Source organism: Pongo pygmaeus, chromosome 6 (genome assembly GCF_028885625.2).
Source record: "Pongo pygmaeus isolate AG05252 chromosome 6, NHGRI_mPonPyg2-v2.0_pri, whole genome shotgun sequence".
Lineage (NCBI taxonomy): Eukaryota > Metazoa > Chordata > Mammalia > Primates > Hominidae > Pongo > Pongo pygmaeus.
This window is the reverse complement of record NC_072379.2, coordinates 118,457,027-118,480,356: the sequence shown is the minus strand read 5'-3', so window position 1 is coordinate 118,480,356 and position 23,330 is coordinate 118,457,027.

Sequence of the window (23,330 nt, the reverse complement as noted above, 5' to 3'; positions counted from 1 at the left end):
TCAAAGATAATTGACTAAATTGCATTATATGTGAATTAGTGGCTATTTTATGCACAATTATACTTACAGTTTTTAAAAATATTGTTAATTTTTGTAGGTACATAGTAGATATACATATTTATAAGGTACATGAGATGTTTTAATATAGGCATGGAATGTGTAAAAAATCATATGGAGAGTGGGGTATATTTATCCCCTTAAGCATTTATCCTTTATGTTACAAACAATCCAGTTAATACTCTTTTAGTTATTTTTAAATGTTCAGTTATTTTTGATGATAGTGACCATATTGTGCTATCAAATAGTAGGTCTTATTCATTCTTTCTAACTTTTTTTTTGTATCCTTAACCATTCCCACCTGCCCTCAACCCCCTACTTCCCCTCCCAGCCTCTGGTAACAATTCTTCTATGGTTTATGTCCATGAGTTCAATTGTTTTGATTTTTAAATCTCACAGATAAATAAGAACATGCTATGTTGTCTTTCCATGCCTGCCTTATTTCACTTAACATAATGATCTCTAGTTCCATCAGTGTTGTTGCAAATGACTGGATCTCATTCTTTTTCATAGCTGAATAGTAACCCATTGTGTATGTATATATATATTACACTTTCTTTATCCATTTATCTGTTAATGGACACTTAGGTTGCTTCCAAATCTTGGCTATTGTGAACAGTGCTGCAATAAACATTGGAGTGCAGATATCTCTTCAATATACTGATTTCCTTTCTTTGGGGTATATACCCAGCAGGGGGATTGCTGGATCATATGGTAGAGCTATTTGTAGTTTTTTTGAGGAACTTTCAAACTGTTCTCCATGTGGTAATAATAATTTATATTCCCACCAACAGTATATGAGGGTTCCCTTTTCTCCACATCGCTGCTAGCATTTGTTACTGCCTGTCTATTGTATAATACATAAGCCATTTTAACTTGGGAGAGATGATATCTCATCATAGTTTTGATATTCATATCTCTGATGATCAATGATGTTAAACACCTTTTCATATGCCTGTTTGCCATTTGTATGTATTATCTTGAAAAATGTCTATTCAGATCTTTTGCCCATTTTTGATGAGATTATTAGATTTTTTTCTTATAGAGTTGTTTGAGCTCCTTATATATTCTAATTATTATTTCCTTGGCAGATGGGTAGTTTATAAATATTTTCTTGCATTCTGTGGATTGTCTCTTCATTTTGTTGACTGTTTCCTTTTCTATGCAGAAGTTTTTTACTTTTTAACTCATTTGTTCATTTTTGCTTTGAACTGTGCTTGCTGGGTATTACTCAAGAAATTTTTGTGTAAACCAATGTCCTGGATATTTTTCTCCAATGTTTTGTTTTCATAGTTTAGGGTCTTAAATTTAAGTCTTTAATTCATTTTTACTTTGATTTTTGTATATGGCAAGAGATAAGGGTCTAGTCTCATTCTTCTGCATATGGATATTCAGTTTTCTGAGCACAACTTATTGAATAGAATGTATTTATTTCCCCAGTGTGCATTCTTGGCACCTGTGTCAAAAATGAGTTCATATAGGTGTATGGATTTGGTTCTGGGATCTTTCTTCTGTTCCATTGGTCTGTGTGTCTGTTTTTATGCTAGTATCATGTTTTTGTAGTTATTGTAGCACTGTTTTGTAATTTGAAGTCAGGTCATGTGATTCCTATGGTTTTTTTTTTTTTATTTTTGCTTAGGATAGCATTTTCTATTCTGTGTCTTTTATGGTTCCATATAACTTTTAGAAATTTTTTTTCTATTTCTGTGAAGAATGTGATTGCTATTCTGAAAGAAATTGCACTTAATTTGTAGATTGTTTTGGGCAGTATAGACATTTTAACAATATTTATTCTTCCAATCCATGAATATGGAATATCTTTCTATTTTTGATGTCCTCTTCAATTACTCTCATCAGTGTTTCATAGTTTTAATAGAGACCTGTTACATCTTTCATTATGTTAATTCCTTAGTATTTAATTGTATTCATGGCTATTGTAAATACAATTACTTCTTCATTTCTTTTTCAGATTGTTCACTGTTGGCATATAGAAATGATACTGATTTTTCTTTGTTGAGTTTATGCCCTACAACTTTACTGAATTTGTTTATCAGTTCTAATAGATTTTTTGTGTGTGTAGTCTTAGGTTTTTCCAAATATAAAATTATATCATCTGTAAACCTGGATAATTTGACTTTTTCCCTACCTATTTGGATGCCTACAGTTACATTTTATTTGCTATTTTCTTCTCATGTAATCTTCTTAAAAATCTCTTGAAGTAAATATTATTGTTACTATCTCATGACTAAAGTCACTGAAGTTGGAAAGGTAACGAACAACTGTAAAGAAACTGTAACACAGATGAGCTTTTTACCATAAGCCCTGAAATCCACATTTTAAATAGACTATTACCTCTGGTCAATACTTTGTAATTTTTTTCAAAGATCACGTAACAATGGGTCATAATTTGAGATTTTCTGATTCAAAATTTCAGAAAACCAAGGATAATCAATAGTGTTTTATTTTTCTGTGAGATTATGTGTGTCTGTTTTCTGTATGCTTTATGTGAATTTGAGGTTTAAAATATTGCATAATTTGCTTTCAATTTTTAGTTTATTGCTTCCCAAAATCATTTTGTAGGGACACAAATTATGAACATATTTGTAATAGAATATTTAAAAAGAGGTATAATGTTGTTTGTCACTGGAGAGTGAAAAATTACATTATATTACTGTTGGCTCCTAGTGTATATGAATGTAGACTTTGGAGAAAATAAATACATTTATAAATAAATTTATCCTAGCTACATGTACACAATTTAAGAAAAAAAGCTGCAGTCTGACTGAATGTACCCTAAAATTTAGAGCATCCCATTTTCTTTAGATAAGGGTATATTTCTATCCTTTTCTAGGATAATAACTTTTTCTTCATATAAAAATATTTATTGAATAAAAATAGGCTAGGGAGACAATTACCAAAAAAGATGTCTGGTAGTTCAGGATTAAAGAATGAGAACATTTAACAGTATGATTATTGTCAATATTTATATAAAATCTCCTATGCATTCTAGCAGTTAAATTAATCCACATCAGACAGAAAAGATAAACAAATGAGGGTGAAAGTAAAAGGAAATTGAAACTGAATGAGGAGGAAAAGAAAAATGAAGCATTTATTGGATTGTATTCAGACTACTCTTACCAAAATTGGGTAATCAAATGAGAGTTTAAATATGTGCATTTTCAAAAAACTGAGGATACTTTAACAGTGTTTTTTGGCATAGGATTACCAGATACAATATTTACTAATATCATCTAGTAATTTTTATTTAATTAATTTGAAGTGTTATTTACTTATTATCTGAAGCTTTTCCTGCTGAAAATTATCATGTTGTACATGTAGAAAGCAATCTCAGTCGTAGATGGTTACTACATCAGGAAAATATATTTGGAGGGATAATGAAATTAAAAATTTTAAATATAGCTATAGAGAAAATGAATAGTACAATTTGAGAGTTACTAAGAAATTTGCATATCCTTTAATAACTACTCCAACACTTGAAATGCTATTAAAACCAACAAAAGATTAATGAATAAAGTTCTTGCTTAACTCTAGGTGGCTAAGAGAAAGCTGCACTTGTGACTTGTGAAAAACTCAGCAACAGGAAAGATGCAACCTGTACTGGGAAAGGGAAGTGAGAGGGTTGGAATGGTAAGATGCTAGAGGTCAGCCTTTCCCTAAAATGAGAGTGAGTGACAAGGTACTTATTAGATTTCTCATAAGCACTATGCCAAAAATAATCTTTATTATCTAGTTTTCTCTAGAATAATGGATGGGAATCTTAATGAAATAATATCCACCAACAAAAAACTAACATTTATCTCAAACGTAATATATACTAGAAATTGTTCTGAGCACTAGACTCGAGATATATTTTATCAATGCTGTACACTGAGAGTTTAGGCCTGTGCTTCTTAACTGGAGGTACTCAGCAGCTTGCCAGAAAGATATGCATATCAAAATGGAAATGTTGGCATGTTAGCTCTTACCAGAACTCAGTATATTTAAGTTTCAGGGAAAGTTTAAATTCCAAGTAATTTGAAATGAGAAAAATGGTAAAAGAAACATGCTAACAAGAATGCAAAAATGCCTTAACTTTTTGTGACATTAATATACTTTAAAGAGCTTTTAGTTTGCAGTGAGTTGCTTTAGACTAAGATTCTCCTACACACACACACACACACACACACACACACACACACACAGTGGCATGTGCATGCACCTGTGTGCACACATATATCCCATTATTACAGGGTACTATGCTTCAACTAGAGGATTACTTCACTAAAAAATTTGCAAATTATTTTCAAACTAATTTCACAAGTAGCAATTTAATTGACTTTAAGCAGAATTTTATCTTTCTGTATTTAAAATATGTATCCAATACATACGTCGAAATTGTTCCCTCAAACAACGATGCACCTAACAAAGATAATGCAAACGTACAATCTCATGAAAATATTTCATGTATTAGAATAAGGAAATTAAGTATTTCACAGTGTATTCAAATTTCTTCCATTAAATAGTAAATCACCATTGAATTAGATCCTGCAAGTAAAACAGATGGCAACAATAAACTGTTATATCAACACATGTCACATGGAAAAGGTTAATTGAAATACACCATTATCAGTTCAGAAAGCAAATATGCAATAGTAGTCTCAAAACATTAGACATAAGTCAAAGTTTTGTTTTTTTTTTCTACTTCAGTTCAACTAGTATGGTTATATTAATTATAATGGTTTTAGCTTTATTAAAAATAAGCATATAAAAGATTGATTTATTTTAAAAGTAAAATGTTCTTTGGCCCCTTAAAAAAGCATGTTATGCTCATGACATTGTAAATGACATTCAGATATACTTTTAATCACTTAATGTGATTAAAGAGCGACTCTCATCTAATGATGGTAACAATTTGTTGATCTGTTTCATGTGCAAAGGCCAATAAAAATACTCAGGCCTAGGAAGTTTCTCAGGCACAATTTTTTCAGAAAAGCATACAAATTTGTATCTATTCAAAATCACATGAAAAAGATAATGTTACTGTTGGCTGGCTCTTGCCCCCAAAGATTGGAAAAAAAATTGGTAAGAAAGTGGTCACCTTGTCACAAATTTCAACTTTGTAAACAGTACACATCTCAGTTATTTCGTTCTTATGTTTCTTTCTCTTTTAATAATTTTTATCTCATTATTTCTTTGTATATTTCATTTTTATAATTTTAGATAGCTCTATAAATGGAATTATTCTATAAAATTCTCAAAGATGTAAGATTGTAAATAGGTATATTATTTGTTTGTATGTGTCAGGGTGTATGTTTGTTTGTGTGTGTGTGTGTGGTGGGAGGTGGTTTTTAAGCTTAAAGTATTCAAGCTCCTCATTAACACGTTCCTCATTAACTTTTACATATTCACATCTCAAATAATATTTACAGCTCGACTGCCTATTGTGGTGACTGACACTTCATAGTTGGTTTAAATTATTTTCAACTAAATAAATTAATATTTAAGTTTTTAATGTGCACCTTTTTCAAGAGTGCTCAGCAGTACTAGGAAAAATTATATATGACCATGTTAATTAAATTAATTATTCACAATATTTTTCTCAAAGTTCCTTTTTTATATTTTACAATTGCTGATGGAAATTACATGAATATTCTAGTTGAGCTATAATATTTCACTATCTAAACTAAAGCATACTTTTTTTTCAAATATGTTGTATTCATCGCTCTTCTGATGTTACATCTCTAGTCACTGCACATATATCTGAGTGTGGCCCCTATAGATTTCCCAACTACTGCCTAAATTATCCTCTTAAAAATTAAATATGTTCAGTCCATTCCATTGCCTAAAAAGGTTGATTTTTGTGGCAAAAAGAGAGATCTTGTATCTGTTTGTGGGAATATAGATTGGTATAGTCATTATGGAAAACTATAAGCAGGTTTCTAAAGAAATTAAAAACATAGAACTACCGTATGAACCAACAATCCCTTTTCTGGGTGTATACCCAAAAGAAATAGAATCACCACCTCATGAAGATATCTACACTCCCACATTCATTACAGCATTATTCACAATAGCCAAGATATGAAAACAATCTGTGTCCATCAACAGATGAAAGGATAAAGAAATGGTGCTACATTTTATACAATGGAATATTAATCAGCCCTAAAAAAAGAATGCCATCTTACCACTTGTCACAAGGTGGATGAGTCTAGAGGACCTTATGCTCAGCAAAATGAGCCAGATGCCAAAAGAAAAATACTGCATGATCTCACTTATATGTAGAATTAAAAAAATTCAAGTAAACAGAGAACAAACCTAATTATCAAGGGTAAGATGGGGTTGTGGAGCAAAATGGAAAGATGTAGGTCAGATAATGAAAAATTGAAGATATGTAAAATGAACAAATCTAGAGATGTAATGTGCAATGTGAAGACACACAGGTAATAAAAACTGTAATAAATGTGGAATTCACACGAAATGAGCAAATTTTAGCTGTTCTTGCCAGAAAACAACAAAAACTTGAGATGATAGATATATTAATTTGCTTTACTTATAGTAACCATTTTACACAACATAATTTTGTATACCCTAAATATAGAATAAATGTAGGATATGCAAATATAGGGTATAGGTAAAGAAGAGCAGAAAGTTACTTTGATTTCTCAACACCACACCCTCTGACAAAATCCTTAGGATTCAGTCTATAGATAAAAATAAATTTATTTTGTATGAACACAATAAAATTTATTTTATACAAAAAGATGTTGATTTGGCTTCTACAATTTGTGCTAGCTTAAGTTGAACTACACTTTATTTTTCTCATATGCTTCTACTACCAGCCACTATCATTTTTTTATAAAATGTCCTGGTCTTCCCCTTCTAAACCTTTCCTGAAATTGTTTCTTCTCAGTGAACATTCTTTATTTTTACCTCCATACGTCCCATGGAAACCCATATAAATCTTTCAAGCCCAACTAAAATGCCACCTGACTCAGCTGGCCATTCATCCATTCATTCATGCATCTCTAAATAGCTACCTAACTGGTTATTCTATGACAGGCACTGCGTATGCCATTTGGAATAAAAAGATAAAATAATCATACTGTTGATCTGCAAAATCTTGCAGTTCATCAAGAGAATATACATGGAAATATAAAACTGAAATATATTATATTTATTTTATCATCTAACAAAATAATATTTTAATGGATCTTGTACCAAATCTAATCAGGGGCAGTTACTAACTAACCTTCAGACTTTTCATTCACTTCCAGAATTCCTTGAAATAGTATTACAAAGATGTTTTCCCAGAATAACAAGCATGTAGATATTATTTATACATTGTTCTGAATTACCCAGGTTTTGTGACATGGAATATTTTTAGGGAGGCATTCGACAGGGAGAGCAAAATACAGAGCATACCTGAGAAATCTATAATTAGAAGTATCCCTTCTAATCTATTCCATTATGATAAATATTTATATATACATATAATTACAGATATAAATATGAAATAAAACTGAGAAACATTAGAGAAAGCCTAAACAGATCTTTTCAGTTGGAATATATTTCTCTTTTCATTATATTACCATGGCAATTTTTCTGTACTATGAAATTACCGTGCTCTCTTAACTGTAAATTTCTAGAAGTAATTGCCACTATCATTTCATGGAAACAGCTGTTGTCAAGATTACCGAGCACATTTATCTCTTCTCTGTCCTCATCTCATTTTATCCTTCAGGGTCAATTGCTATAGTAAGGTAAATACTGCTTTTTTTCAGCACTATTATTTCTGGTCTTTTGTGAAAACATCCTTCTTCTTTTTTTTTTTTCTTTACTCTGTTTTCTATGCACTATTCACTTTTATCTGTGAGAAACTCCATCTTGTTCCTGCTCTCCTTTCCCATCCCCACTTCCTCTTATGTCATCACTTCCCATGGATTTTCATATAATTTTAATGGTTGATGACTCACAAACTAATAACACTTTCAGATCTCTAAATTTAAATGTGCAACTGTATTTGGATATCTCCACATTGGCATTTAACAAAAGTCTCATCATTTACATTGCCACAGAATTTATTTTCCTTCAAATGTGGTCTTAAGTTCCATTTTCTGTTGCCTTCTCAAACAGGAGCATTATGCACCCATTTTTCATGCATAAATATAATATTTTGTCTTGTTTCTCTCATTACTTAGTTTAGTTTAGTTTAGTTTTGTTTTGTTTTGAGACCAAGTCTGGCTCTGTTGCCCAGGCTGGAGTGCAGTGGCATGATCTCAGCTCACTGCAACCTCTGCCTCCTGGGTTCAAGCGATTCTCCTGCTTCAGCCTCCCGAGTAGCAGGGATTACAGGTGCGCACCACCATGCCCAGCTAATTTTTGTATTTTTAGTAGAGACGAGGTTTCACCATATTAGCCAGGCTGGTCTTGAACTCCTGACCTCAAGTGATCTGCCTGCCTCGGTCTCCCTAAATGTTGAGATTACAGGCGTTAGCCACCGTGCCCGGCCTCTCTCATTTCTTTCTTTTCTTTCAACATTCCCTGCATACAATTCATGACAAATTTATTTCAACTCTGTCATCAAAATTCATTTTTAAGTATATTCTCTATGTTCTCTCTGTATTACTACCATTTAAATATTCTTATTATTACTTAATTGCATGAATCAATGGCATTTTAATAAATATTCTTGCCACCTTTTTTGTTTTTCTCCGAGTCTTTGCAGAATAGCAAAATTACTATCAATATAAACTTAATTTTTCTTGCAATTTTTAATGTAAATTTATCCAATGGCTTCTCAATGTAACCAGAAATGAAAATCTCAACTGATTACCATGGACTACAAATTTCTGAATAATTTGTCTTCATTATATAATTTTTCTCTCCTTTTGTGCAAGTTCATTACTGCACACCTTTAAAGACATTAATAGATTAATAGCTAATTTACTCCATACTTTTTTTTTTTTGAGATAGAGTCTTACTCTGTCACCCAGACTGGAGTGCAATGGCTCAATCTCAGCTCAGTGCAACCTCTGCCTCCCAGGATCAAGCTAATCTCCTGCCTCAGCTACCTGAGCAACTGGGATTACAGGCACCCACCACCACACCCAGCTAATTTTTGTAATTTTAGTAGAGATGGAGTTTAATTATGTTGGCCAGGCTGGTCTTGAACTCATGACTTCAAGTGATCTGCTTGCCTCAGCCTCCCAAAGTGCTGAGATTACAAGCGTGAGCCATGCACTGGGTCCCATACTTTATTTTCAAGGATGTTTACATACCAGGCTGCCTTGAGCTGAAGTAAAAATAGAGATCTCTTTCTTCCTAAAGCTGATTTTCATGACATTTCAGTGTCATAGACAGAAAGACTCTCTCCAGAAGATGGAGATAGACCAATTTGCCAGTAGTCCTTATACAATGTTCAGTTTCTAATATTAGTATTCCTAAGCACATCCCACTCTGGGTATAGGTAATATCTGAACCTTCTCACATTGCCCTGTGAGAACTGGGGCTTACACTGGAACTAAATGTCACCGTAGCTCCTGCTATAGCTGTGAATAGTAAAATTGTATCTTCATCCTGACTCAGATATTTTGTGTCTTTTGACAGTACCTGTACAATTGTGGTAGGCTAACCCATTAGTTTGCAGGTAGGCTAACACCTCAGATACTTGCACAGTTTCTAACTTGACAATTAACATTTTTATAATATTCACTTTTAAGTTTAACCAACAGTCATCCTCATTGCTACCTCAATCTCTCTGCACATGTTTTTTCTTCCAGCTGGAATTATTTTTCCTCCTTCCGTGATATGGTTTGGCTGTGTTCCCACCCAAATCTCATCTTGAATTGTAGCCCCTGTAATTCCCATGTGTCATAAGAGGGACTCATTGGAAGGTAATTGAATCATAGGTGTGGGTCTTTCCTGTGCTGTTCTCATGGTTGTAAGTCTCATGAGATCTGATGGTTTCATAAAGGGGAATTTCCCTGCACAGGTTCACATTCTGTCTTGCCTGCCACCATGTAAGATGTGCCTTTTGCCTTCCACCATGATTATGAGGACTCCCCAGCCACTTGGAACAGTGAGTCCATTAAACCGATTTTTTCTTTATAAATTACCCAGTCTCGGGTATGTGGTTATCAGCAGTGTGAAAATGTACTAATACATTCTGTGTAACATGTTTAACTCTAATTAGGTTTCAGCTTAATGTTTACATCTCAGATAGCCTTTATCTAACAATCCTACCTAAAATAAATTACTTATTATTACCTCTATTTCAACCCATGTTCACACAATAAAATCTCCAGACTTTTTTTTTTTATTTTCCTGGTTTTGTTCTTTCTGTAACAGTAACTAAGAAAGAAAAAGAAGATCAGAAAATTACTTTGGTTTCTCAACACCATATCTTCTAACATAGTCCATAGGATTTAGCAAGCAGCTTGATCTTGTGTAAGAAGATATACATTATTATAAACGCTTATATATTTATCAATTTTATGTCAATTCCAGCTGAATTTCAAATACATAGAAGTCATAAACCAAATAAACACTTTGAGAGAGGAAAAATTATAAATTACATTATCTGGTTGGATTATATATAATATAAAAATGTGTCAGTATATTTCTAGTGATAAATTTGTTTTCTGTAGCAAAATATTAAAGGATTCCTTTTTTTGTTAATTTTACTGAAATATTATAGAAAGAAATTTGCAGTGTCAAGATTTGCTATTTGCTAATAGAATTTAATATTTCATTTATGATCCAGGTTTTATTATTTAAAATTTAAAAAAGAACAGCTTAGTAAAGAAGAAATAATTAGTATGTAACCATTGTTGGAGAGGTTCAAAAGCAATATATATGAATGAATGCCTGCATAATTACTTAATAAATGAGCACTAACATAGATACATATTTTGTTGGTAGAATTGGGTTAACACTTAGACTCTTAGTAATAAAATAAAGCTCACTGATAGTTGATATATGTATTTTTTAATAACTATTAATATGGCAGCTAAATAGCTTATTTTCATTATATTATTTCCTATGCAAGAGTGTTAGGCTAATATTGTTATTAGCTCTCCCGAAAAACATGCAAGAGACCTGAGAAAAAAAATCCTCAGGTTGATAGTTATTCACCCATTTATCCTCTGAGTGAAAATGGTTACTTCACAATGTCAATTATGGGTTTAAATCTGCAGTGAAATCAAAATGGGAGAAAAACTTTTTTCTCATGTTGTTGGTTATATAAAATAATAATTCCTTACCTGTAATAATTTAGTTTCATCTCACTTTGATAAATCTTCGAGAACATTTGGAAATTTAACTTGAAAAAAGTTTTATCTTATATTTACTGCTATGTATTTCTTATTTATGTGTAATCAACTTGCCTTAATGATGGAGATAAATTAGTTTAATAATATATCTATCATTTTAAGGTCTCTTAATTGCTTTGGGTTACATCTTTTTTTTTGCTTAAATTTCATTTATTTGACAAAACTGCATTTTAAATGTAAATGTATGTTTAAATAATTAATTTGAATATTATTTATAATATAAATTATTTAAAAAGTTTATTATACCATTGCAAGTACAAATGTATAGTGCACTGCTATATATCTAAAGATTATTTTTACTGATAGGTAACTCCTGTGTAAATATAACAGCAATTTCTTAGAAAGTTTAGAAAAGTTTCTGATATCCAAGAAAATTTAAAATTGTTAAAAATGTGTTTTTCTAGTAAATATTTTCTCTGATTAAGCTATTGATATCATAAAATATGATTACTTTGTTTTTCTTCCAGTTTTTTAGTATACATAGATTAATATTTTATCTCATTTTTTAAATGCTCCTTTTTGATGTGATATCATTCTAAGCAAAAATCAGTACGCAAAATTTAACACAACTTTTTTGGAATAAAGGCTAACAATGGATAAATTTGTTTATGCCAGATTTCTAATACTTTAATACTATGCTCTTTCCATTATAATAATGTAGTAACTTCATTGTATGATTTAGAAAAGTAACGTGAGTAAATAGAATTAGGATACATTGATTTTATCTCCTGCAACTTATCACTATGTTAACATAATAACTTAGTTTCACCACGTATTTAATCTCCAGATTTATATCCACATGTTATCTAAGATTTTATTTTATTTTATTTTATTTATTTTTTGAGATAGAGTCTCGCTCTGTCACCGAGGCTGGAGTGCAGTGGCTCAATCTCAGCTCACTGCAATGTCTGCCTTCCAGGTTCAAGCAATTCTCCTGCCTCAGCCTCCAGAGTAACTGGGATTACAGGCACGTGCCACCATGCCTAGCTAATTTTTCTACTTTTAGTAGGGATGGGGTTTCACCATGTTGTGAGGTTGGTCTCAAACTCCTGACCTCAAGCAATATGCCCACCTCGGCCTTCCAAAGTGCTGGAATTACAGGTGTGAGCCACCACGCCCATCCTCTGAGATTTACTAAAGTGAAAAGAAATTAAATTATTCCAGGATAGAAAATGATTGATTTACAAGTGAACAATATGAGAAGAGAGCTTCTTTCTCCTTTTGGCATATATTTAAACTGTTAGTCATAGTTAATACTTACAGAGGACTTACTATTGTTACCAAAATGCCAGGAGTTTGATGTAGGTCCTTTTGCTTGCTGCACAGTAAGCCAGTCACTGAAACAACAAATATTGTCAGAGATGGCTTGATTCAATTATGAGTGATGTCAGCCTGAGAGAGAAGAAACAAACCTCAAATCTGACTCTCCTTCCTGACTAAAGTCAAGAGTTTATATAGCAGGGAAGAAAGTCGCATTCAGGAAAACAGGAATTAATCCTGGATGAGGAAAAGGAGTTGGTCACTGGAGGACAGGTGGTAGGTTGGTGTATTAGTCCATTTTCACGCTGCTGAATAAAGAAATACCTGAGACTGGGAAACTTACAAAAGAAAGAGGTTTTATTGGACTGACAGTTCCACGTAGCTGGGGAGGCCTCACAATCATGGCAGAAGGCAAGGAGGAGCACGTCACATCTTACCTAGATGGCGGCAGACAAAAAGAGAGCTTCTGCAGAGAAACTCCCGTTTTTAAAACCATCAGATCTTGTGAGACCCATTGAGTATCGCAAGAACAGCATGGGAAAGACCCGCCCCCAGGATTCAATAGTCTCCCACCGGCTCCCTCCCACAACACGTGGGAATTTTGGAAGCTACAAGATGAAATATGGGTGGCGACACAGAGCCAACCCATATCAGTTGGGCCATCGTGAAGAATGGGGTTCTGGTGTCTAATTGGATGTGGTGATCTGGTAAGTTTCACTTCCCTGATGGGAGGGCTGAAAGTTGATCTCCTGAGAAAGGGACTAAGATAAAACAAATGCTAAGTTTCAAGCTTTAAGACTAGGAGGGTCAATTTCTATGTTTATTAAAAAAAAAAAAAAAAAAAAAAACAAGCGTTAACATCAGTTCATCAGTTCTATGGGGAAATTGGTCTCGTTTCACTCGGAATCAGACACTCTAAGTATATTCCCTTTTATTTACATTTAACTAAAATCCTATATGAAGGTGCTATAATTATCTTTATTGAACACATTTGGAAACTAAAATTTACAAAAAGTTTACATAAAGTATTCATGACCACATGGGCACATGTATCTGAGCATGATTATCACAGGAGACATAATTATAGAGATACTGTCCCATGGAGAAGAAAGAGGCTAGCAACATCTACGCATCATACTAAAGTATACTAAATGAACCTTCAAGGTAAATATCTACCCCTACCATTTTAGAGATGTAGTAAATTCCCAACACTAACGTTAAGGGAATGTAAATTCAAAATCACCTATTAGTAGTTCATCACACCATTAGCCCAGAGGGTACCTTTTCCTGTTTCTGCACAGCTATTAAGCATTTCATCTTCTCTGCTAACATACTGTTCTAAAACTAGTTTATTTACACCTAAGATAAGACTTAATTTTTTTTTATTTTGGTTAGGAAGCTATTTTTTATTCATTTATCCTTTAAGTTTCTCCAAAAATATAATTCCCTGGTTTTGATCATTAAGCTTCTGCATTATTCCTTGTATTAAAGACATATCATTGTTCCCGTAAAATGCTCCCAGAATAAATTTGTATATGCTCTGCAATGTAAATCAAAGCTTTTGTGCCCATTCTAGGGTCTAATTAGTGCTCTACTTATTTAGCATCTGGGCACTCCCTAGGATAACACTTCCTTGATTTGTGATTTGCATATCCTGAGAGTAGAGACTTGACTTAAAGTACATGGTTGAGTGTACTTTGTCTGTCATTTTATTTTATTTTTTGCTGTATTTCCATGCCAGCAAGGTGCTAGATGATGAATAAATACTACTTCTTTCATAAATCTGTCTTACCAATCTTTTTATGTAAGTAAGCTGCCCAATAAAACTGTGAAAATTAAGCCCTAATATCAAATATATTATAGATACTTTTGTTAAAAAAGTTGTTTTGTGAGTTATGATGTATTACCTGGTATTAGACATACCTACTCACCATGAACAAGTGCAAAACTACATAATATGTATTAAAAAACTGTTTTTAGGCATTGTCCAGACAATGCATGTCAGTAATCTTGTCAAAAAAGACAATACATCAGGTGAGCCTCATGTTCTAGGTGGCTTTTTGTCTAGAACATTTGTATTGATATCAGTATAAAGAAGATAGAACCAAATATAGAGGGAAAAATCACATTTAAGGTGGGAGCAGATTGGAGTATGAGGCTGCTGAAGCTGACTTTGTGGAATGGTCAATAAGAAAGGAGGAGTCACTAAAGCTTTATGTAAAATCTTCCCTATTTCACCTTAAATCCTAGGCAGGCATCTTTTAATCCCCAACTATCATCAATATTGATAGCTTATGTTCCATCTGAACTTATGACTATATGTTTTAACAATGTATTTTAACAGAGGGATTCTCAATTGATTAGTGCTTGGAAAAATAATCAATTATGGCCAAGAAAGTAAAAGAAAACAGTGAAAATCATTATCAATGGCTGGTAAGTCAGGGGGTACTAAAGAAGATCAGAGTAAGAGGATATTAGGATAGTATTTGGATTTAGGCTAGTTGAAAAAAAATAGAAAAACAAACAAACAACAACAACAAATAACAGGACAAATCCAGAGTATCTTCTGGCCTATGGGGAACTGCCTTGAGTCCTTACATGAATATGTATTGGGGTAAGGCAGCTATCTTCATGTTGAACAGTTTTTATGCTTGATTATCTCTTGGTAGCTTAAGAACTCAACTGAATTTAAAGAGAGAGAAGAAGGAGAAGGAGAAGAAGCAGCAGGAGCAGGGATAGCAGCAGCAGTGAGAGAGCACTGGGAGAGTAAGATTCCTTGTCATAGAAAACCATTTTTTTTTCCAGAAACAAAATAACAGACTTACAAACTCAAATTGTATAGATTATGGTTCCTGAGCAGAACCGAGAGACTGTTAAAGACCATGATAGGCATTATTAGATCACAGTTAACCAATCACAAATAAAAACAACTAAGGTAAACTGTGAGCAAATGAGCAGTTCCCTATGAGTCAATAAACTCAAGTATTAATTTATAAAATACATGTACATAAAAAATCTTATATATTCTAATGCTTATTTATGATCGGATTCCAATGATGGGCATGTTCCTTTCATTAATATTGTTCAGTATTTAATTAATATATTTAGCAGTGTTCCCCAACCTTTTTGGCATCAGGGAGCGGTTTTGTGGAAGATAGTTCTTCCATGGATGTTCAGGGAGATGGTTTCGAGATGAAACTTTTCTACCTCAGATCATCAGGCATTAGATTCTCATAAGGAGCACGCAGTCTACCTCCCTCACATGCACAGTTCACAGTAGATGTCTCGCTTCTAAGAGAATCTGATGCCACCACTGACCTGACAGGAGGTGGAGCTCAGGAGGTCATGCTGGCTCACCCAGGTGCTGCTCACTTCCTGCTGTGTGGTCCAGTTCCTAACAGGCCAAGATCTGGTAGCAGTTGGTGGCACAGGGATTGGGGACCTCTGTATGATAGCATAGATAGTGTCGATAATGATGGCTAAGCTACTGATGTGATATATGTGGAATAGCTTTGAAAAGAAGAAAATTTTAATCTTAAATATAGCTCAGTAGACCTGACTTTTTTATTATTACCAACAAACACATATTCAAATAACCAAATTTTAGATTATATTTTTGTTTCTTTATACCCTCTAAGATATTTCAGAACTTGAGTTACCAGAATGTGAATTATGCATCTACTTACCAGTACTCTGCATTATTAAATTTTACAAGAACTGCATCTAAAATGTATCTGACAAACATATGTAAAAATCTTTTAGACATATTCTGTGCGTTAGAAAGGGATAAGCATTTCAAATAAAATGATTGTTCTATTGACATACACACAGTGTGAAACTGCATTGGTTCTTAGTGGTACCATATCTTATTTTTGAGGCTTAACTAAAACTTCTCAGGGCAAGAGATAAGAAAGGTGAGGCAGCTTGTAGCTATTTCTGCTTAACTCAAACTCTAATAATGGAAATGGTAGCATAATGCAATTATTAGAACCATGTTAAAAACATATTGCCTGAAACCAGGCTGAGTGCATTCAAAATAAAATGTATTCACAATCTTAAATTTCTTCAAGTCAAAACGAAGAATAATTGAATTTTGTAAAGCAAATGTCTAGGCATTATTAGTGTTAACTTGCCCTAAATTCATGTAAAAAAGGTAAAACATTTTTTCCTTGAACATGGTCTTAATTCTGTTATCTTTTATATATCCTGTGTATAATACTGTTAATAATATTTCTGCATCTACTTAAACTTTCATTTCATGAAAGTAGCATTATGAACATGATCTAATGTATTTAATTTTCTTAATTGAAAATTTAAAAATTTCTCTGCTTCCTAGTGAGAATACACTTGGTATTGTTAAAAACATAACTTCAGCACCCATTAATAAAAAACAATGTAATGTAACAGAAGCCATGTAAATGTGGACTAAATCTCCAAAACTATTTCAATATTAGCAGAAGACTCATTATGAAAACTAATTATGATTATAATAATAAGCTGTGCATTCTTATGTCTGTCAGCCCCTTTCCACAGGACGCATGGTTCTGTCCAGCAAAATGAAGTTAAGATTTTATGGTTTATACAGATAATCTGAGCCCTCAATAGATATTTTGTAAGTTTCTTATCCCACCAGGATTTCTACTAGGCAGTTGTAATTCTTCTTACTGAAGATAACAATAAAATATTAGCCATCTTCTCTATGCAATCCCCATACAGGAATGCAATTAGAGATGATTAATTCTCAAGGCAATGTGCTCTGAATATTTTAAAGAAAGGAGTGAGGCCTATTTTCTGCCCTCAGATAAGGCTTTCACTACTGTCCCCATCAAGCAATCCTACCAGCTCCTTTTGTCCTTTTGACAACAATTCAGCAGCTCCTTGTCACCTTTTTTGTTTGTTTGTTTTGTTTTTGTTTTTGTTTTTTTGTTTTGAGATGGAGTCTCCCTCTGTAGCCCAGGCTGGAGTGCGGTGTCGCTATCTAGGCTCACTGCAAGCTCCGCCTCCTGGGTTCACACCATTCTCCTGCCTCAGCCTCCTCAGTAGCTGGGACTACAGACAGGCACCCACCACCATGCCTGGCTAATTTTTTTTTTTTTTTTTTTTTTTTTTTTTTTTTTTTTTTAGTAGAGACGGGGTTTCGCTGTTTTAGGCAGGATGGTCTTGATCTCCTGACCTTGTGATCCGTGGAAAGCATTTTTATCCAGAATAATTAGCTCCTAGATTCAAACCTATAATTTCTAATATCCCTCCTTGAAAAGTCCCTGGATTATCTGTAGCTATAGATTGCAAGGAAACCTTTTCAGCAATTCACTGTAAGAAATAAATAGTTCATCTGAGCAGGCTAATAAAGAGTAAGGAGATTGGTCGATAATAAAAGTCTCCTATCAAAGAAAAGTCTAGGACCCAATGGTTTCACTGTTGAATTCTACCAGACATTTAAAGAAAAACTAAAACTAATCCCCCTCAAGCAATTTCCATAAATGGAAGAGGAAATACTTCCAAATTCATTTTATGAGGCTAGAATTACCTTGATACCAAAGCCAGACAAAGACACTAAAAGAGAAAATTACAAGGCAATATCCTTGATTCAGAGGGATGTAAAAATCCTCAACACAATACTAACAAATCAAATTCAACAACACGTTAAATGGATACTTTTACCATTATTAAGAGGAATTTATCACAGATATGCAAGGATGCTTCAACATATGCAAATCAATAAATGAGATACCACATTAACAGAATGAAGAACAAAATTCGTATGACCAGTACGAATTTCTGCTTCTCAGTAGAAGCAGAAAATACATTTCACAAAATTCAACATCTCTTCATGATAAAAAGCTCTCAACAAACTATGTGCAGAAAGAATGTACATAATACAGGTCATATATGACAAGCCTACTGCTAACATCATGTACAGTGGTGAAAAGTTGAAAGGTTTTTATATAAGATCAAGAAGAATAAGACAAGAGTGCCCAGTCAGGCCACTTCTATTCAACATAGTACTGAAAGAACCGGTCAGTGCAATTAGGCAAGAGAAAAAAATAAAAGGCCACCAAATAGAAAGGAAGAAGTCAAATTGCCTTTTTTGCAGATTACATGATCTTATACTTGAAAAACCATAAAGACTCTATCAAAACTATTAGCACTAGTAAATCAATTCAGGAAAGTAGGAAAATACAAGATCAACATACAATAATCAGTAGCATTTCTATAAAATAACAATGAACTATCTGAAAAATAAATACAGCCACCTGATTAACAACAACTACAAAAAATAAAATACTTAAGACTAAATTTAACTCATGAGGTGAGCTTGTACGCTGTACACTGAATCTATAAAACCAACTGGTATGCTGAACTAATTTGTACACAGAAAACTGTAAAACATTGATTAAACTAATTTAAGATGAAACAAATAGATGGAAAATTACCCAGTGTTCATGGATTAGAAGAATTAATGTTGCTAAAATGTCTATATTATGCAAAGCAAGCCAAAAATTCAATGCAATTTCTAGCAAAATTTTAATGATTATTTTCCTAGAAATAGAAAAATCAACCTTACAGTTTGTATGAAACCACAAAAGACCACAAATAAACAAAGCAAACTTGAGCAAAAACACAAAGTTGGGGGTGTCATACTACTTGATCTCAAGATCTACTACAAAGATATAATAATCAATACATGATACTGTCATAAAACACACACATAGACCAATTGAACATTACAAGCCCAGAAATAAATACACACATTTATTGTTAATTGATTTTTGACAAAGATACCCAGAAAACACAAGTGGGAAAGGACATTCTCTTAAATAAATGGTGTTGTGAAAAGTAACCATTCCTAAGCAAAATAATGAAATTAGACCCTTATCTTACACAATACATAAAAACGAATGCAAAAAGCATTAAAAATTTAAATATAAGAACTGAGACTGCAAGACAGTTAGAGAAAAACATAGGAAAAAAGTCCCATGGCATTGGTCTGGGCAATGATTTTTTGAATATGAATTCAAAAACAAAGGCAATAAAAGCACAAATGTACAAATAGGATTACATCAAACTAAAACACTTCTGCACAACAATTGAAACATAAACAGATTGATGGGACAACCTATGGAGTGAGAGAAAAGTATTTGCAAACCATACATCTGATAAGAAGTAAAGACCCTGAATAGACATTTCTCAAAAGAATAGATACTAATGGCCACCAATATATGAAAGATATTCAGTGTCATTAATCATCAGGGAAATTCAAATTTAAACCATAATGAGCTATCACCTCACACCTGTTAGAACGACTATTATCGAAAAAGACAGAAAGGTTGTCAAAGATGTAGAGGAAAGGGAACCATGTCACACTGTTGATAAGAACGTAAATTAGTCCACTCATCATGGAAAACAGTATGGAGGTTCCTCAAAAAAACTAAGAACTGCCATATAATCCAGCAATCCAACTGCCAGATATATATCCAAAGGAAGTGAAATCAGTATGTCAAAGGGATATCTGCACTCCTAGGTTCATTGAAGTGCTATTTACAATAGCCAAGACACAGAATCAATGCAAGTACCTATCAATGAATGAATGAATGAATAAAGAACATGTGCTATTCCACCTTAAAAAGAAGAGAATTCTATTTTTTGCAACAATATGTATGAACCTGGAGAACATTATGTGAAGTGAAATATAAAAGCTAGGCACAGAAAGAGAAATACCACATGATCTCACCCATATATGAAATTTTTAAAAGGAGAATTTGTAAATACCTGTAATAGAATGGATTTTGTCAGATTCTGGAAGTGGGAACAGGGGAGATTGGGGAGAGATTGGGTAAAGGATACAAAATTTCAGTTAGGAGAAATAAAGTGATCTACCATACAGCATAGTGATTATAGTTAATAACAATATTGTTATTTTATATTCAAAAATCATTAGGAGACTAGATGTTAAGTGTTCTTACTACACACCAAAAAAGATATGTGGTGAGGTAATGCATATGTTAATTAGCTTAATTCAGCCATTTCACAATGCATACATTATTTAGATGTCATAGTGTGTATTAGTTCGTTTTCATACTGCAATGAAGAACTATCTGAGACCGAGTAATTTATAAACAAAAGATGGTTAATTGACTCACAATTCTGCATGGCTGAGGAGTCCTCAGGAAACTTACAATCATGGCAGAAGGTGAAGGGGAAGCAAGGCATGTCTTACATGGTGTCAGGAGAAAGAGAATGCAAATGCAGAAGTGCCACACTTTTAAACCATCAGATCTCATGAGAACTCACTCACTATCACAAGAACAGCATGGGGAATCCAGTCACCTCCCACCAGGTCACTCTCTTGACACATGGGGATTAGTTTGACATGAGATTTGGGTGGGAACACAAGAGCCAAACCATATCATGGTGTATACCATAAATATATACCATTTTATTTGTCAATTAAAAACATGTTCTCACTTATAAGTGGAACTAAATGATGAGAACACATAGACACATAAAGGGGAACAACACACACTGGGGCCTTTCAGAGGGTGGAGGGTAGAAGAAGGGAGAGGATCTGGAAAAATAACTGATGGGTACTAGGCTTAATATCTGGGTCATGAAATAATCTCTACAACAAACCCCCATGACACAAGTTAACCAGTGTAATAAATCTGCACTTGTACCCTTGAACTTAATATAAAAGTTAAAAAAAGAAAAATAATAATTATTATCTGAGAAGACACACAAAGTAAAAACAACAAAAATCCCATAAACAGTTAATCACATACAATTTTAAACTTGTGTTTATTATTTTCATTCATCCAGCTGTTAGTTGGTAAACTCATATTCTTTTTTTAAATTATGGGTTCATTCACCTATAGAGTTTTGGCCACAATATTTTTGTGGCTACAGTATTACACCCATAATTACCACCAATAAATCTTCATAGACATGTCTTCCTTATGGGGAATATATGTCTCCTTGAAATAATTGCATTCTCGGATTGAAGGAGAGATGACAAAAAGAGGGAAAGAGAAAAAAGGGAAAAAATGTAGAGAAGAGGACAGGATAGAAGAGAGGGATTGAGGAAGAAAGTATAGCGACTGAGCACTGTTGATTTTATAATGCCAAGCATGGAGCTAGGCAAAGAGTGGTTTAGTAATAAGCACTTATTGCACTACATTTGAAAGTGAAAAATAATTCAAATGCTCATCTGTTAAGCAAAGTCTTGGAGCTAGAATTTGTCAAAATGTAAACAAAATTATATAAAGATATTTTTGAGTTAGAGGGAAAGAATAATATTTAGACATAGAAGCCTAGCATCCAAGTGCACTTTCTGTGTGGGGTGAGGAGGGTGCCCTAGTAAACGTATGCTGAAGAATTTGTCTTTGTGGAAAAGGCACAACATTATTGTAATATTGTCTAGCAAATAGAATTCATTACAAACACAGGTTAAAGGTTAAAGTATGATTTCATTTGTATCTCTTTCAATTTCTTTGGAACAGGCTATTTTTGGTTAATGGATTTTCACAGATCTTTGAGTCATGTTCACCTTCTAAATGTTAACTTATTTTTTTATTACTTATTTGTGTATGAATAGTCTATGTTGCCACCTGAAGCATAGTTTGTATTATGGTGTTACTTTTAATTTCTATTTGAGGTGTAAATATTCCCATCTTACTATGTCTGTCTTTCCTTGAAATATTAACACTTTTCTAATTCTTCTGCATCAAATCATCTTTCCTCAGTATGATTGCTTGGAATCAAATAGAGCATAGCAAATTTTCCAGAGGTATATGCTGGCTTGAAATCCAAACTATATAAGAAGTTTTAAAAGAAAAGAGGTTGTTCAAAGTTTAATATGCCAAAAATACATAAATATTTTTGATAATTTTAAAGTGGTTTTGATTGCTGTAAAATGTCTTTGAAATTTAATGAGTATTGGCTAGAAGTGCAATATATCGTATTCCTGAATTTTTCTTTGAATATTAAACTATATCATGTAAGTGACACAGAGAGATACAGAAATACATTTAGAAACTGAACTAAATAACAAAACAGAAGGAAAAAAAGTTATTTTCTCTGCAGAAATTAAATGCAGATAGGCAGAATTAAAAGGTAAAGAAAATTGAGTGCTAAAAATATTTGTATATCTGTGATCTATAGGTACTGCTAAAGGAATAAAGCAAAACATCTCCTCAAAAACTAATAGTTAGGTATATAACATTTTCTACATTACTTGCAAATTGGAAACTCTAAGCACTGTGAACAATATATGTCACCATTCAGGAAACAAAATGACTTAGCTATAAGTAAACTCATACACAGTATTAACTATGTTAAATGCACAATGTATATGGATAGACACATTGTGAATTATGTCATTGGTGGTCATGTTGCCTGTGATTTGGTGGTGTGAAGAAAATTTTGCATCCTTGACATCTATGAGCACAGAAAATTATCTAACTGTATCTGATTTTGTTGAGTCTATACCTGGGGCAGTGCAGATGGTCATCATAGACTCAATAAATCTGGGAAGACTCTCTTTTCATAAACTAGAAAGATTCTATTACAGCATCATTCACAAAATGATTGTGGTAACAGGTTTATCTGCTTCTTTATTTTCTGAAAAGCATATGAAAACTAGGACTCTTTCCCGTTCCTTTTCAAACCTTGACACTTGCACAATTC